Raw genomic sequence first — 17,480 nt, forward strand, 5'->3', positions numbered from 1 at the left:
GAGCCAGTCTAGAGATGATGAACTCCCTGTGCTTTTGTTTATTGGGGATTGTGTTAATTTCTCCCTTATTGTTTTACCAGATAAAGAATTCTTCTTTGTCTTTTTTTTTTTTTTTTTTTTTTTTTTTTTTTTTGGGCTTTCAACACTAAATATATCCCTCACTGCCTTCTTGCCTCCATGGTTTCTGATAAGAACGAGCACTTGATCTTATTGAGGCTCTTGTGATTTTAGAATCCTTTCTAATCTTTTCTAATCTTTAGGATTTGACAGTTTGACTATAATATGTTCAAATGTTGATCTATTTGTTAATTCTGTTTGGTTTAATTGAGTGCCTTGGATGAGTACTTTAATGTAATTCCTCTCCTTTATGTGGGACGTTTTCAGCCATATTTACATTAAGCAAATAAAAATAAACTTAACCAATGATGTAAAGCACTTGTATTCAGAAAACGGCAATTCAATGTTAAAACAAATCAAAAAAGCCCTAAAATAACTGGAAGAACATTCCATGCTCATGGACCAGAAGACTAAATATCATTGAGATGTCAATTATACTCAAATTGATATACAGATTTAATGCAATCCTGATAAAAAGTCCACCAGTGTTAAAGAAAAAATTGAAAACACAATCATTAAATTTATTTGGAAGGGTAAGGAGTCCTGAATAACCAGAAACATCATAAAAAGAAAAAGTGAACCCTCATCTCCAGACTCTAAATCATAATACCTACCTATAGTGGTAAAAACAGCATGGTACTGGCATAGAGACAGACACAATAGACCAATGGGACCAAATTTATGATTGAGAAACAGACCCTCACAGGTATGGTCAAGTGATTTTTGACTGGTCTGTCTAACTCACACAGCTCAGGCAGAACAATCCATTCAACAAATGGTGCTAAAAGAATTGGACATCCATAGCTGAAAGAAGGAAAGAGGACCCCTATCTCCCACCTTATCCAAAAATTAACTCAAAATGGATCAAAAACTAAAAATAAAAGCAAGAACCATAAAACTTCTAGAAGAAATTATTGGGAAATATCTTCAATACCTGGTGGTAGGTGGTGGATTCTTACAGGAGATAAGAGTGGACTACTGATGTTTAATGTATGTAGAACTTTTAATTAGCTTTACTGTAAAAGTGTGGAAATGCAGAGAGCAGATGATAACACACAGTGAGTAACAGCTATTTTATAAATGGTGATGTTACTGAAAATGGTAGTCTAGCTATGTAAATGCCAATTGACAGAATGGTGGAGAATAATCTAGGAACTGGATAGCACAGTAAACCAAGAGGTGGGTGAGAATTGTGGTTGATGGTATAGATACAAGAGTGTCCTTTGTGAACTAGAGCAAATGTATATCACTGCCGCAGGGTGTTGGGAATGTGGAGAAGCATGGGAAAAATACAGCTGCAGTGACCTATGGACTGTGGTTAGTAGTAATAATATAATATTTTTGCATCTATGCAAAATATGTACTATGTTGATACTGAGGCAGTATGGAAAAAGTGAGCCAAATGTACGCTATGGACATGGCAATAATCAGATGATATTATTTTATCTGTAACAAATGACACACCACATTGTGGTGTGCTGATGGAGGGATGTTGTTTGGTAATTCTGCACTTATACATGATTATTTTATGAGTTTACAACTTGTGTCATAAAAAAATGTATTTAAAAAATAATAATAGGGTGAGTTGGGGGAAAAACACACCAAATGTTAGAAAAGAACTATGATTAGTAGTAAGATTTTGACAGTGTTCTTTCATAGTTTGTAACAAATGTCTCATGACAATGCAAGGTGTTAGTGGAGGGTTAATGTATGGGACCCCTGTATGATGTTATGTATGTTTGCTTTGTAAGTTCACAACTTTTCCTATACACTTAATTGTTTATGTATGTTAATATATAAATTATATAAAGACAATAATAATCAGATTGGTTAGGGGAAAAATACTTCATTTAGTAGTAATATTTTGATGATGATCTTTAATCATTAGTTAAAAAGGTTTAAAAACAATGCAAGTTATTCACGGTAGGGTGAGATTTTATAAATGTTTGATGTTATCTGTTTGTTTTGTAAGTTCATAACAATTATACATTTATTATTTATGTATGTTTATGTATGAGTGATATATTTCAATTTTAAAAAGTTAAGAAAATTAATGGTGTGTCTGATTCAATGGGTTAGAGCAATAATGTTATCATAAAATGAATTTAAAAGTGTTTGTGACTCTTCTATCTGGCAAACACCATTAGACCTTACATATTTTCTTACTTAAATATATATTGCAATCTGGGAAGCTAGTGAAAAATGGACCTTCACATTTCTTTGGAAGACTTGTAACTACAAGTTAACCTTTTAGTATAGACATGGGGGTATTCAGGTTTTCTATTTTTTTTAGTATTGGCAGTTTGTCTCTTTTAAGAAATGGGTCTATTTCATCTAAGTTAGCAAATGTATAAAATAGAGTTATTTGTAGTATTCCATTTTTATCCTTTTAATGTGTCTGGCATCAGTATTAATGCCCCTTTTTTGTTCCTGGTATCAGTAGTTTATGTCTTCCTCTATTCTTGGTTAGATTAGATAGAGGTTTATAAATTTATTAATATTTTCAAATGACCAGGTTTAATTTCACAGTTTCCTCTATTTCTTTATCAGTAATTTGTGTCTTCTCTCTTTTTCTTCATTAGCTTAAGGAGAGCATTTTTCATTTTATGTGCTCTCAAAGCAAAAGCTTTTATATTCTATGACTTTCTCTATTTTGTCCTGTTTTTAATTTCATAATTTATGTTCTTTACCATTTCTTCCTTTTTCTTGTTTTAAGTTGAATTTGCACTTATTTATCTAATTTGTTCAGGTGGAAGCATAGCTTATTGGCTTCTGTGTTAGCGTCTCAGCTGCTGAAACAAATACCATACAAGGTGTTGGCTTAGCTGATGGTTTTGACAATAGGAGAAATCCAAAATCGAGGAGTCAGCAAAATGATGCTTTTTCCTTGCTATCTGGGGCATTCTGCGCTGGCTGCCAGCACCTACTGATTCTGAATGTTCTCTCACGTCATGCTTTGGCATTGTTTTCTCCTTTATGCTTTGGATTCTGTTGAGGTTTGATTTATTCCCCTGTAGTTTTCTTTCATATTTCCATTTCCTTTGTATATTAGGAGTTCTACTTCCACTATCTTTGATTAATGCACATTAGGTGGGCACACATTTACTAATAAAATCTTCAAAATATACTATTTATAATTGAGTACAAATTCACAGGACCATGGGTTTGGAACTGAATGTGACTTTTGTGGTGGACATGATTTAATCCCCAATAACTTAAAAATTTATTCCTTATAATATTTGCAATTCATACTATAAATTCTTTCTCTATCACTTTTAGGTGTTATTATCATTTTCATTTTGTTAAACAGATTTTTATATTTTCATTGAGAATTCCTCTGTGATCCCTGGGTTTATTTAACAATGGTCAGATTAATTGACTAATATTAAAGGGAATTTCAAGATTTTTTAATACTTTGTGAATATTTATATCTAATCTTATCCCTATCTCTACTCTCTTCCTGTAACTGAATTGATATTGGTAGTGAGAGAATAATATATGCAATCTGTACTACACACAGCATACCAAATAAATGTCAGATGGGTCAGGACTAATGTAAGTATAAACCCCACTAATATTATTATCTCTGTATACTTTATTGTGGATATCTTTTTATATCAAATTACTAGAAGAAATGACAGCACATAATTTTGACAACTTAAAATTAGATTTTATAAAAATTATAAAATATTGGTATTCATATTCATTTATTTTATATATAATTAGAATTATTGTATTAACAATAAAATGTAGAAAAATGAGAAAATAAAATTTAAAAAGAATAAATAAAATTTTTATATATACTTTAGGAAAAGTCAGTAGGTCCTCATTATCTTTTCTACTTTGTTTCTTGTTTTTACAGTACTTTTTGGACATTGTATGGGCAATTAATGAGACAGAAAAGATAAAAGGAAAGAGAACATATTTTAAGAGTTCTACCAAATTCAGAATTAGATGCTTGCTAGTTACAACAGAAAAAAGTTATACATCGACTATATCGATAAAAAGGTACACACTGATCATATTCAATGCTTGTGAGATACATGGTAGCTTGGACTCTCAAGTATTTAATATAGAAGGATTATTTTGGCACAACTCTTTGGAAAAAATTGACAGTTATTAATAGATGATAAAGCTTTATACAAACTAATCAGAGCAGCATTGATTGTAGGGAAAATTATGAAATGACTTCAGAACTGGAGATGCTCTTATAAATGCTGCAAAATTGGCTTAGCAAATTTTTTTGAGATTGAAATTATGTTTACAATAAGCTTCTGCATTAAAAATACTTTAGTAACAATACAAACTGAAAGTGTATGATACAAAATTGATACACAGTGTAATTTTTCTCTATAAAGAAGAATACATTAAAAAGTCAGAGTTGGCATACACTTAACACAGCATTTTTTTTTAAATTTGAGAGCAATTTTTTTTAGCTATATTCACAGTCCATATAACCCATCCGAAGTGTATACTCAGTCCCTTTAGTGTAATCACAGAGTTGTACATTCATCACCACACTTTTAGAACATATGCATTACTCCAAAAAGTAATGTACTACACCTTAGTAGTCACTTCTTATAACAACTTTACATTTAGAGTCTATTTGTTCTGATATTACTATAGCTACCCCCAACTTTCATTGGTCTCATTACTGTTTGTGTGGAATATCTTTTACCATGCTTTCACTTTCTATATGTATTCTTGGGTCTAAGGTGAGTCTCTGGTATACAGAGATTGAATGGGTCATATTTTTTATCCATTATGTCAATCTGTGTCTTTTGAAGTGGGAATTTAGACCATTAACAATTAATTTAACTACTTCCAAGGCAGTATTTACTTAAAACATTTTATTACTTTGTTTCTATATGTTGTATCTTGTGTTTGTTTTTTTCTCCTTTTGGTTATCCTTATTGATAATCTTAACTTTACACTTCCCACAGGCTTTGCTCTCCTGTCTTTTTCTGACAGCCAGCAAGACTGAATCTCTTAAGTATCTTGATTTTTAAGTATCTCTTTTTAACAGATTTTCTCAGTTTCTGAATATCTGTGAATATCTTAAACACTTCCTCATTTTTGAAGGACGGTTTTGCTGGGTAGAGAATTCTTACCTGGCAGTTTTTCTCTTTCAGTATCTTAAATATATCATGATACTGCCTTCTTGCCTCCACAGCTTCTGATGAGAATTTGGCATTTACTCTTACTGGGCATCCCTTGTATGTGATGAATCACTTTTCTTTTGTTGACTTTGGAATTTTCTCTTTATCTTTGGAATATGATATTCTGATGTGTGTGTCTTGGAGCAGGACTTTAGGATTTATTCTCTTTGGAGTATGTCGTGCTTCTTGTGTATGCATTTTAATGTCTCTCATTAGTTTGGGAATTTTGGGACCATTATTTCCTTACATATTCTTTCTCTCCTTTTTCCCTTCTCTTCTTCTGGGACACCTCTGTCCTGCAGGATTGTGCACTTAATGCTATCATTCATTTCTCAGAGAAACCACTCAATTTTTTCCATTCTTTTCTCTAACTGTTCTTCTGTCTGTTTGATTTTGGTTGCCCTGTCTTCAGGATCACTGACCCTTCTTCTGCTTCCTCAAATTTGCTATTGCATGCCATTAGTATATTTAAAATTCCATCTATTGTACCTTTCATTGCCATAAGATCAGTTATTTTTCTTTGCATGCTTTAAAATTCTTCTCTATGCTCATCTAGTGTCTTCTTAATCTCCTTTATCTCTTAAGCCATCTGCTTGAATTGATTTATGAGATTTGTTTAAACGTCTTTGATAAGCTGTTCCAAAATCTGTATCTCCTTGAACTTTTTAATTTGCTTCTTTGACTGGGCCATATCTTCCAGTTTCTGTTATGACTTCTAATTTTTGTTTATATGCTGTGCTTCTGATTATATTTAAGAATTTAATCAGAATGTAAGTTTCTCTCACTTGTCTAAGATTTGGTTCTTGATTTGCTTTGTGTTATTGCTCTTCTTTGACACTTTATTTTTTGACTTACCCCACCGAACAGGGCCAGGGACCCACAAAGGGGGCGTTCACCAGTTCCAAAACACCGTGGGGAGAGAGTCCAGAGAGCCACCAAGAAGCCATTAATTCCACTTCTCAAGGCTGTACTTTCCTGCCCTACCCAGCAGATGGTGCTTTCTGCCCAAAAGCCTTTTTAACGTTTTCCTGAAGTAGCACTTTCCTGGACTTCCCAATAGAGGATCTTGGGCAAGCTTTCCCACAGGCTTCAGAAGACTGGGTGCTTTTCGCTCTCTGCTGGCTCCCCTCATGCTGTTCAAAACAATGGCATGTTCATATCTGGTCAGGATGGGGTTAAACAGCAGGACTCAGCGTTTGAAATTCACTGACCAAAAGCTGAATCAGTAGGGGGCCAGGGCCATTCCTGGGGCCGTGGACTTCTCGGGGCAGTGGACGTCCAGTGCCCTCTCAGTCTGCAGCCGCCCTCCAGACAGGCACTGGAAGGCTTGAAGCTGTTTGCCCAGGAGGGGGCATGGGCGCCCGCAGCAGCAGCAGCCTGAGTTACTCCCACATCTGCTCTGCTGTTTCTCCGTTTCTTCTTCCCGCTCTTTCCTGGATGGTGCTGTACAGCCGGACAACAGTTGCTCCACACCGTTCCTGACTCCCAACTGGCTGATTATCTGGGGGAGAAGTGAGCCCTGCAGCTATCTTTACTTATTTATTTATTTTTGACGATGACGCTTTCTTCATTTATTTGACCCAGAGACGGGGAAGAAGAGGACTTGAGGTCGGTGCCAGAAGCTGGAACCCACCAGGCCTCGCTCAGCCACGAGGCTTGCCTGGAAGGGACGGCTGCCCCCCTGGTGCCCTGGGTGCCCTCTCCGTGGCAATCATAAGAAGTCATGACCGTCCCCTTCTTGCCAACCTGCCGGGGCTCCAGGGGGAGGAAGCGGATACTTACCCTTCAGGAGACAGAGAAAGAGGTCATCAGCTCCCTGGTTCATGCCCAGGTTCCAGGCGCCTCCAGGGTGGACGGCCGAGCCAGGCCGCCCCAGCCCACCGGGCGCTGCAAGCCTCGCTTGGTCGCAGTAGCAGTCGCCCTCTGCCCACCCGGCGCAGGCGTGGTAGCGGTGCGTCAGCAGGGCCGGTTACAGCTGGCGCCCGCAGCGTCTCCAGGGGTCCCCTGTGCTCTCCCAGCTCTTTCAGACGCGGGGAAGCAGCCCTCCCTCCGCCAGACGCCAAGCGCTCTGCGGCACACAGGGCACCTCCGCATCCCTGTTCCTCCAAAGCCGAGCTGGAGGCCAGGCTCGAGGCCAGGCTTGGGGGGGGGGGGGGGGGGGCGTACTGCTGCCTGGGAGTGACTGCGCTTGCTCCCCTCACAGAGGAAGCTCCTGGTGGAGACCACCAGGGCTTGGTGGGGTAGCCTGGCGAGGCGCGGGGGCAACGTGGCCTCGCGTATCCACTGTGAAAGCGGCGTAAAGGCGGTGTCCACCTCAAGGGGCGGGTTTCTGTGTGTCGGATGAAAGCACACACGTGAGAACACCTGGGGCGCTGAGGCGCTCCCTCGACACCTACTGCGGTCAGAAGGATTCCCTCACGCCAGCCTGGGGTGTCTGAACGCCCCCCACCAGCAGCCAACGGCACTCCGTCCCGGCAGAACTGCCAAGCTTCTCACAGTTTCAGTTCCCCGCAGACATGGGCTCCAGCAGGAGGAGCTTTTAACTGGGCCACAGAACCCCAGGGCTGGGAGCTGCGGGGCCTCCTGAAGGACCCTTTAATCCACTCCCCCCCCCTCTCTTCCCAGAAGAGGAGGCTGTACCCTGGAGACGCTCACGGAGCTCCTGGCGTTCCACGACCCTCCCCGGGGCCTCCACCTGGGACCTGGCGCCACACAGGACCAAACGTCAGGGCGCACCCAGAGTTCTCCCTGCTGGCCTGACAGTCTGGATTTTTAAGAGGGGCGAGGCCTGAGGGCAGGGAATGGGTACTTCGCAGTGACAGCTGCCGCAGAGGCCCGGGCAGGCCCAGCACGCGTCTGACCCCTGGGACCCTAATGAAGCGCCTCTGCCCGTGGGGGCTCAGAGAGAGACCGCCCACTCCACAGGGGGACACTGAGCCCCGCCCTGCCCTGGCGACCCCTCAGTCCCAGAGCCTCTCCTCCTGAGACCCCCGCCAGGGTCCTGAGGCTGAGGCCGGGGGCAGGTCGAGCAGGCGGCTTCCCTCGGCCGCAGGGCCCCGCAGCTCTCGGGAGGGACTGAGCCGGGCGCCGCGGGCGCGGGTCTGCGAGGCGAGCCCACCTCGCCAGGGAGGAGACCGGCTGCGCGCAGGGCTCCGAGGACGCGCCAGCACCGCCCCAGCCCCGGCCGCGACCTCCCGCCGGCGCGCCGCGGGGACCCGAAGTCGCGCCTGAGGCCGGGCGGGGGTCGGGAAGGCCACCCGGGCCGACGAGGAAAGGGGTCATGGGGTCGACCTGGCGGCGAGCGGGGTGCGGTCCCCGGGAAGGCGAGCCGGGGTCCGGGCGGGGGAGTGGGCCGTGGGCCTCGGCCCCCACGCCGCGCGCGATCGGGCCCCGCGCACCTGCTCGGCTCCGCCCGGGGCGCGGCGCTGGCGGCGCAGACCCGCTCCCGGCCCGCGGGCGCGAGGGGGGCGAGGCCGCATCGGCTCCAACCCGCGTGGCCGCAGAGACGCGCGCTCCTGGGAAGGCGGCCGGGAGAAGCACGCTCTCCCCGAAATTCTTCCCGAGTCCCAGCAAGGCGTGTCCTTACGCGTCTTCTGTAAGGCAGCCTTCAAAGTGTTTTTAACGTTTTTCTTTGTACTACTCTTTTTACATTTCCTATCATAGAATGTTACCACTTTTATAAAACCCCTGTGACACCATTTCAATCAAAATCTCTTCAAAGTTTTATAAGTAACTACTGAGCGTAATTTTCCCTTTCAGGGAAGTCTTAATTTCTTTAAGAAATAAACAGCAATGTTCAATTTACTAAAATTTAGTAAATATATTAATAGTAATTACATCACAATGTGAGTAAGAAATACCTATGTATGCTGTGCACTATCCTTGAAACGTCAACTTCATTTGCTGAAACTCTCAACCATAGAATATGTTTTCGTTGTAGTTGTCTCTATGCTTCAATAGATTGTGACAATTTTTTTTTTTTTTTTTTTTTTTTAGTGCTAATCAAGTCACCAGAAATGATTTCAGAATATGATGTTTGGAATTTTCTTCCTCTCTCAAACTGGCATGGGGATTCTGGGGAGCTCCCTGATGCTCTTGGTCAACAGCTACATCGCCTTTGCCAAACCTCCTCAGAGGAAGTGCACAGATGAGATTCTTACACAGCTGGCATTTGCTAACCTGGCTACTGTAACTGCTAGAGGAATCCCAGAAACTGTGTTCTCATTTGGAATTACACATACGCTGAACGACGTTGGGTGTAAGGCGGTGATGTACATTTACTGCATCACCCTGGGGCATTCCATTTGCACAACCTGCCTCTTGAGCATAATCCAAGCCATCGCCATCAGTCTCAAAAATGGCAGATGGCCATGGCTCATATTCAGAGCTACCACTTTCACTCATCCTTCCTCTTCCTTTTCCTGGGCCCTCAACATGTTCATACATGCTAACGTCATTCCTGGGGCCATAGCAACAAGAAATTATACTTCCGGTAAACGTCAATGTTCTATGAAGTATTGTTCCTCAATAGGCATACATTTTGCTTTTATATTTAATATAGTTACCCAGGATATTTTTTTTCTCTTCTCCATGCTTTTGGTCAGTGTCCATATAGTTATTCTCTTGTGCAAGCACCAGAAGAAATTACAGGAAATGCATAAGTGCAAGATTACGCAGAAATTTCTCCAGAACCAAGAGCCACAGAAACTATCCTTTATGGGTGACATGTTTTGTTTTCTTTAATTTGATTAATTCTTTCCTTACTGTCCACATAGTTTTTGCAAATCAGAAAGATTATTATCTACAGGGCCTCAGTGTTCTTTCCTCATTCTTTCCTCATTTCCTCATTCCTCATTTCCTCTCTTATCCAGTTCTGTGCCCCTTCTTATTGATCCTGACTGGTAGCAGGGTTTCCAAAGCACTCAGTGATCTCAGAAGAGTTCATAAATCCTCAGCTCCAAAAGCTGTTAGTGATGCTGTCACTCCCAGTCCTGTGTTGGACCCAAGATTTCCATGAAGTCATTCCCATAAGAAGAAAAGATCATCCTCCAAGAATTTTAGTAAAAACAGCCCCTCTCCAGCTTCTCCCTTATTCGGTTCCAGTTGAGCTATCTTTACTTGAGAATTTTGAAAAGAAATCAGCCCAGAACCAATGTTAAATTTTTGAAAGTGTTAGGCCTCAAAGCAAGACCTTTATGGATAACCAGAGATGGCATGAAGAAAACTTCAACACAAGAGTTGGGCAAACTCACATTTATTACATCTGCTGAGGTGAGGAGCCAAGGCCAGTCCAAAGACTCAGGCCTGACTCCCTGTGCTGCAGTTCCACTCTTGTTTAAATACCCAAGTTACTACTTAGCATTTGCTTTGATTATGCATTAGTTTTTATGCTGGATGCACACACATAGCTGGTTATATAATTGTATGATTAGCATGTTCAGGGAATCATGCTTGCACATACATTGCATGATCAAGAAAGGGGCAGATAACTCCACCCCTGGGTGGGAATTTTACTATGCTAATTAAGCAAGTTGAAGTGAGGACAGCAAGGGGCTACTTCTGTGCAGGTCCAGCCAACTGGTTGAAGCTGGTTTTCATACTTCATTGCTTCAACAGGATATTCTTGACCAACAAAAGCGGGATTTGGGGATTTGGCCCAAAGAGAGGGTTGCATTTCATTACCTTCTGATTTACATACAATTCTTTTCTTTGTATTCTCGCAACAGGGAGAGAAACAAGTTAATTTCAGGTATTCAGTCATCCTACATCCATCAATTCCCCCCTTCTAGTTTTTGGTGATATTCTTATCGTAGGGGAAAGAGATGAAGCTCAGATCTTCTGTAACTACTTCCTGCTGACATTATGGGCATTGAGCTCTTAGAAAATTATAGTAAGAGGGTGGTCTGAGTAGGAAAAGTTAGTTTGTTAGAGTTTGCAACTGCTTTTATTTATAACATTGCAAAAGGGCTGTCTAAATATTATCTTGAAGATATTCTTTATGGTTGTAAAATAAGGAAATAAAAGTGTTTATATTTCTCTTCACTGAGTATGTCCATAGATGAGTTGATATCTTAAATCTTGGGTTTTCTATGTTAGGGCAGCAGGAATTTGTTCCTTAATCTTAGGAAAACAGATACATAGATTAATAGATGAAAACATTAACTGCAGTCTCAAAATTATCCTAATAAATTTAATTAGTCAGACCTTAGCTGATAGAGCAGGTGAGCATTATGTAGTGTAGACAGCCATAGGAATAGGTCACCATTTTGGTATGCTCCTCTTTGAGAGTACAAGAAAATGAAAATATTCTTAATGATAGTAGGAAGTAGAAATGACGTCTCAATTTACCTTTTCAAAATGCATTTAAGGATTTTATTTGCTTAACAACTGCTTCCTTTTGTTCCAGGGAGGTACAGCATAGTCAGATCTTCTAATTTTGTAGTGTCTCCTTTTGAATATTGTCTGGTCTGAATGCCTTTTTCCCAACCACGACAAACAGGACTAGGGAGGTGGCGATCTTAAATCTACAAAATTACAAAAAAACAAAAAGTATAGTTTGTTTTCAGGTGTTTGTTTTTCTTCCTATGCTTATGTATACACTTATTCAAATGAGGTTAATTAATTAAAATATTTCCCACCTCTAATGTTAACTGCATTTGTGATGGCAAAGTCACTGTCTTACAGTTGAGTCTGATCATCTGATCTTGTTTATATCCTGTGGGGTTTTCTGTTTTCTTTTGATTTTTTTGGACCTCTAAACACTGAGTGTATCAGGCCTTTATGTTTTATCATCCATAAAATATGAATTAACAGTACTATATTGATGGTGTTTGTTCATCATTTCTAACAATATTTCACAACAGTGCAAGGTATTGGTAGTGATGTGATGCAAGGGATTCCTGTAAGCTATGCATGACTGCTCTGCAAGCTCAGAGCTTTTCTAAATGCATATATACAAAAATAAATAAATGAATAAACAAAATAAGTCAACTGGGATACTTTCCTCAAAACATATATTCAACATGCACGCTGTTTTTCTTCACTACTTTTTATTATCTTTTTTGAAATATATGTAGTTTCTTTAATATTTTCCTTCCCCTTAAGGAAAGAACCCATGTCTTGTTCTCTGGACTTACATATGACCTCCACCTAGGATATCTGGTTATTTTAAGATGCTAACTTTGGTTCAGAAACAGATCAGCTCTGACGATGCAATGCATCATCGTCAAATCATGTTAGTATTGCCTGTCCTAGAAATGTGACATTATTTAGGCCTTTGTCATCACCCTCACATATATAGGAAGTAGGTTTTTTGGGGGGATAATGTTGGAAGGTATTTTGAACAGTGCTTGATTATTCTGAAAATCTTGCCTTTTATATATATGAGTCTACTGATACTTTTATATATAGAAGAAAACGAGCCAATGGAAAAGGTTCCCTCTATTAGGAGCTGAGTTAGGACTCATTACTTGAGTTCAGAACTCTATTTTCAATCTACTTGGACCTTGTGCTTCACTACCAGTCTGGATTCCATCACCACCTGAGGATGATCATGAAGTGAGCACACTCAGTTAAACTGTGAAATATAATAACTAAATACAGACCTAACTTTTATAAATGTAGACTAAATTAGATAGGTGGTATAAATGTATTATTGGTAACTCTTTTCTTATTTCATTTAAAATAAAATTACACAAAGAACTTTTTAATGTTGCATTGTTGTACATATAAAATGTGAAGTTGTAATATTTACAAAAATACTAATGCCAAAGAAGGAGAGAGCAGATCTGTATTGGTGCAAAATTTCTGTATACTATTGAAATTGAGTTGGTTTTCATTCAAAGTAGTTTGTTTTATGTTAAGACACTAATTAAGTCCTCAGGTCAATCATTAAGAAAATTACTTAGCAGAAAAATACAAGGTAATGAATGTATGATACTAGAAATTATGTATTTAACATGAAAGAAAGCCATAGTGAAAAAGTAATGAAAAAACTCAGAATATTGGAGAGAAAAGTTTGCACTAAAACAATATTTGGAGTCTTCAATACCCCCCTTTCAAAAATGGATAGAACATCTAGGCAGAAGAGGAAGTGTTAATAAAATATAGAAGAATACAAAACACTATAAACAGTCTAGACCTATCAAAGTTATAGAGAATATTCTATTGAACAATAGCAAAATACAGATTCTTCTTGCACACAAGAGATAAACCATGTGTTAAGAATAAAACAAGCTTCAGGGTTCAACTCATACAAGTATACTCCCTGAACATGATAAGGGCAACTTTCAAGAGAGACACAATTATAAAACCTGACTCAAGAAAAAATATAAAATCTGCACTTACAAAAAGTGAAGAGATTGAATTAGCAATTAAAAATTTTTCTGCAATATAAAACACAGACCTAGAGGCCTTTACTGGTGAATTCTATAAAATACTTAAAGTAGAATTAGTAGCAATTTTCACAAATCTTTCAAAGTATAGTGGAGCAGGAAATATTTCTCAGTGCAATCTATAAGGCCAGTGTTACTCCAATATGAAAAACAGATGACAAAATTAGCCAGAAAAAATTCCTCAGGTAATAAATGTGCAGAAGTCCTCAACAAATGCTAGTATACTGAGTCTACTATCAAATAAAAAGGATTATACTCCATGGCCAGTGGGTTTATCCCAGGAATTCAAGGTTGTCTTAACATCTGAAAATTAATCAACATATTATTTGAAAAAAGGACAGAAACTGCATAATCATATGCACGATCATATCAGTACATGCAGAAAAAACATTTGAAAAATTCAACACTCTTTTATACAACAAACCGTCAAGAAACCAGAAATATAAGGGAGCATCCTCACCCTGAAAAATAGCATGTATGAAAAATCCTCAGCTAATGTTATACTTACATCAAAAGACTAGATGTTTTTCTTCTGTTCAAGAACAAGACAAGGGTATCTGCTCTCACTGCTGCTATTCAACATTGTCCAACGAGATCAAGACATAAAAATAGTAAATTTAAAGCAATTCAAACTGAAGAGGAAAAAGTAAAATTATTTTCTATTGGCAAATAACATGATCTTTTTAACATAATCCCATGAAATCCATGAAAATTTTATTATTCTTTATAAACAATGTTAGTCATATTTCAGGACTCAAGATCAATAGACAAATATCAATGTTATTTCCATTCAAAAATGAAATTAAGAAAACAATTCCATTCATAATAACATCAAAAAATAATAAACTTAGCCATAAATTTAATAAAGTGAGTATATGTATGCTGAAAACTAAAAGAACTGTTGAAAGAAATTAAAGAAATATATAAAAGAAAAATATCCCAAGTACACAGATCTGAAGACTTATTTATAACTGAGATGGCAGTATTATCCAAATTGATCTACAAAGTCAATGAAATCCATCTCAAAAATCTCATCCCACTTTTTTAGATACATTGACAGGTTTATTCTAAAGTTCACAGGGTAATGCAAGAGACACAGAATGGTCAAAAAGTGATCTTAGTTGTAAGGATTTATTTTGAGAAACTAAATTCTATTCCTTGAATCAATCTGTCTATACTTATGGTAGAATACCCTGTAGTAATTACTGTCACTTTGTAGGAAGTTTTGAAATCATGAAGTGAGAGTATCTAACTTTGTTCCTTTTCAAGATCTTTCTTTTTTTTTGCTATTTAGACCCACTTGTAATTCTATGAAAAACTCAGGATTGATTTTCCAATTTCTGAAGAAAAATCTGGACTTTTGAATAAAAGTTACATTGAATCTGCAGTTCATTTTAATAACTTGAAAATATTCAGTCTTCAGAGCCAACAAGATGGCGGCAGAGTAAGGCACTCCTAGAGTCAACTCCTGCCACAAGGCAGTTAGTAAACACCCAGTGCTATCTGGAGCTGCTGAAACACCTGTTTGGGGGCTCTAGGAGGCTAGAAGTGCATCCTGCAACATATCGAAGGAATGGAAGGAGGAGATTGCCCATAGGCAGAGGAGACTCATAAGTAGAGCACTCCATGCCCTGGAGGCCAGTGCCCGTCTTTTACTGGAGGCACAAGCCACCTCCAGAGCTGTTCCACAAGTGGAATTGAAAGCTCCACTTCCCCAAAATAGGGGACAAAGAGAAGGCTGGGCACCAACTTCAGCTCCTGATGAGTAAATTCAGGGGGCTAAAGTATAATTCTGAGAACAGTTAATGTTTGAGCCTGTTCAAGTCAGAAAGAGACCAGTAGTTGCCATCATAACTCCATGCCTGGTTCAAGGGAAGCAGGGTGGGCTGAAAATCCCAGTGCTGGTGGGGACCAGCTTCTTTCTATCCAGATCAGATGTTAGCTCTATCCTAGGCCCCAGCCCCACCTCTGGCAGGGAGGAAGCTGCACCAACTTCTCCGGAAAATTACTGACAAGCTGCAGAGGCCAGTTTTCATCCTACTCTGGTGGCACAAGCTGCCCCAGAAGCTATTCTGTGGCTGAAATGGAAGCTCCATTTCCCAAAAACTGGGGAGGTGGGAATGATTGGCCACTGATTTCGGCTACTTATTAGTAGACTTAGCTGGCTACAGTAAAGCACAGGAACAGCTAGAGTCTGAATCTGTCCAAGTCAGAGAGAGATTGGTAGCCAAAATTTTGACTCCACCCCCAGCCTAAGGGGATGCCAAGACCAAAAATCACAGTGACAGTAGGAAACAGCTTCTTTCACACAGATCAACCTGCAACCTTAGCCTAGGCATCAATCCCACCTATGACAGGGAAGAGGCTGGCAGACCCTGCACCAGCCTATCCAGGTAACCACACGTACCTTTGGCTGGCAAAGACTGAATAATTGGAAGTCTACCAGGGCAACTGTGGTGATCTTAGACCCACACTGCATAGATTGCTACCTACACCTGCAGCTCCATCCCTGACCCATGAAGGGGAGAAAGGGGCATGATGCCTCATCACTCTCTCTGGGCAACTACAGTCTAGACCTGCATGACTTGGATTATCCACACAGCTGTGACTCGGTCCTACCCCTGGCAAGGGAGAAAGTTGGGAGAAGCATCATTGGTCCCTGGGGCAATGAGAGCAGCTTGAGCTTCCACAGCTTATAGCATCAACTACATCCTTGGCTCCAACTGCACAACCAACAGGGGAGAAAGGGCAGGAAACTCAAAACTAAAGAGAAAACCTGCACCCAGATAAATACTCTGGTAGTACAGATGCCAAGACACCAAGAAAAAATTACAATGCACACCAAGAAACAGGAAGCTATGGTCAAGTTAAAGGATCAAGATAAGCCTCCAGATGACATAAAGGAGTTAAGATAACTAATCATAGATATTTATAGAAATCTCCTTAATAAATTCAATGAGATAGCTAAAGAGATCAAGGATATTAAGAAGACACTAGATGAGCACAAAGAAGAATTTGAAAGCATACATAGAAAAATAGCAGATCTTATGGGAATGAAAGAAAAACAAAATTGGATTCATATAATAACATGAAATTTAAAAAAACATTGGAATCATACAATGAAATTAAATGAAATTAGAAAAGCATTGGAATCATGTAATAACAGATAATAGGAGGCAGAAGAAAGAATTGGTGAGCTTGAAGAAATAGCCTCTGAAATTGAACATACAAAAGAACAGATGAAGAAATTATGGAAAAAATTGAACAAGGTCTCAGGGAACTTAAAGACAGCAAAAGATGTGCATACATATGTGTCATGGGTGTCCCTAAAGGAGAAGAGAAGGGAAAAGGGGAAGAAGGAATATTTGAAGAAATAATGGTAGAAAATGTCCCAACCCTATTAAAGGACATAGATATCCATGTCCAAGAAGCACAACGTACTCTGATCCAAAAAATTCCAAATAGACTAACTCTAAGACACATACTATACAGAATGTCAAATGCCAAAGACAAAGAGAGAATTCTGAGAACAGTAAGAGAAAAGCAATGCATAACATATAAGGGATAACCAATAGATTAAGTGCTGATTTCTCACCAGAAACCATGGAGGGAATAAGACAGTGGTATGCTATATTTAAGATACTACAAGAGAAAAACTTCCAGCCAAGAATCTTATATCTGGCAAAAATATCTTTCAAAAATGAGGGTTAGATTAGAATATTTACAGGTAAAAAGTATCTGAGAGAATTTCTTACCAAGTGACCAGATTTTCAGGAAATGCTAAAGGGTATGCTAGAGCCTGAAAAGAAAA

This window comes from Dasypus novemcinctus, chromosome 8, assembly GCF_030445035.2.
Source record: "Dasypus novemcinctus isolate mDasNov1 chromosome 8, mDasNov1.1.hap2, whole genome shotgun sequence".
NCBI lineage: Eukaryota > Metazoa > Chordata > Mammalia > Cingulata > Dasypodidae > Dasypus > Dasypus novemcinctus.